The sequence below is a fragment of the Lathyrus oleraceus genome, chromosome 3 (assembly GCF_024323335.1).
Source record: "Lathyrus oleraceus cultivar Zhongwan6 chromosome 3, CAAS_Psat_ZW6_1.0, whole genome shotgun sequence".
Taxonomy (NCBI): domain Eukaryota; kingdom Viridiplantae; phylum Streptophyta; class Magnoliopsida; order Fabales; family Fabaceae; genus Lathyrus; species Lathyrus oleraceus.
The window spans coordinates 313065092-313066582 of NC_066581.1; positions in this window are offsets into that span (position 1 = coordinate 313065092).

Genomic DNA, 1491 nt, shown 5'->3' on the forward strand with positions numbered 1-1491 from the left:
TTGATCGTACCACTGAACGTTATCTCGTTGATCCTTTAATCCAAAGAACAAGAATGATTATGTGTTGATGTTCTTGAAGAAAAGAGATTGAGAAGATGGAGAAGATGAAGTCTCTTTCAGGTTTCTAACTGCTCAAAACAATTGCTGCTACACACTTCTTTGATTGGTGTTTCAACTGTTTTTCCCTCTCAGAATTCGTTCCTTGCACTGCTGTCACAATACTTCTTATATATGAAAGACAGAAGCTGTTAGTTGACAAAACAGAATTATGTATTGATACAAAAGGTTATGCATCGATACATGCTGTAGCTTTGATTAATTTTTGAGAATTAATACAAGCATGTATCGATACAAAGCTCGTATGTATCGATCCATGGAGCATTTTAACTAACATGTATCGATACAAGGATCGTATGGATCGATACATACTGAAGCAAAAACGTTTTGTGATTTAAAATAAATTTATGTATCGATGCAAGGCTCGTATGGATCGATACATACAAACCAAAAACATTTTGTGATTTAAAACAGGTGTATGTATCGATGCAAAAGAACATGTATTGATACATGCTAACACAAAATAGTTTTTATGAGTTCTTTATAGAAATGTATCAATGTGGATCTTTATGTATAGACACGAAACAATATTATAGGCTAAAAACACAATTGAAACATGCGAAATAATGCACAACCAATAATTTGACAATGATCACACAATTTGCTATCATTCAAAACTTATTCAAAGTAAAGAATTTGCTCACAAACTCCCCCTTTTTGATGATGGCAAATTTTTAGCAAGATGTGTGATACTCCCCCTGAGTTTGTGCATGTCTGTCAACATCTGCATTTCTCCCCCTTTGTCAACATCAAAAAGAAGAAAAAAACAGTTTTATCAAGGCAACATGTAGCAGAACACAACAAAAATGATAAATAAGCTAACAATCACACAGAATGAAGCTTACAAAGTAAAGAATCACTCACAAAGAATGACAAATAAGGGCAATAACACCGGAAGTAAGTAGAGAAAAAAAACATTTAACTAGTAGAACGTGTTTAAGAATTACATAAGCTAACATATATAATGTGCAACGAATCCCAAAAAAAAAACTTAAGCAGCATACAATGAAATGCAGTGATATGAAATGATGATGGTTTAATGCGGATTGTAGCCACCACAGGACTCCTCATCATCTCTATCAGGATCTCTGAAGCTTGGCGGAGGCGGAGGAGGAGGCATTGTATCTGGATTTTGGCCCATGAAGGAGTAGTGTCTAAACCGGTCTTGAACTTCAACACTTCTAAATCTGTCCATAATACCAGGATTGGCACGACAGTCGTCCATAAAGCCAGACATTTCATTGTAGAAGACTTGGTGCCACTTAACCAAGTCTAGGTGCCAAGAGTGTTGGTTATGGTACATCCGTGTCTGCTCATCATGCCACTCACGATGCTCCTTATGCCACTCATTTTGTTGTACGTGCCAAGACCGTG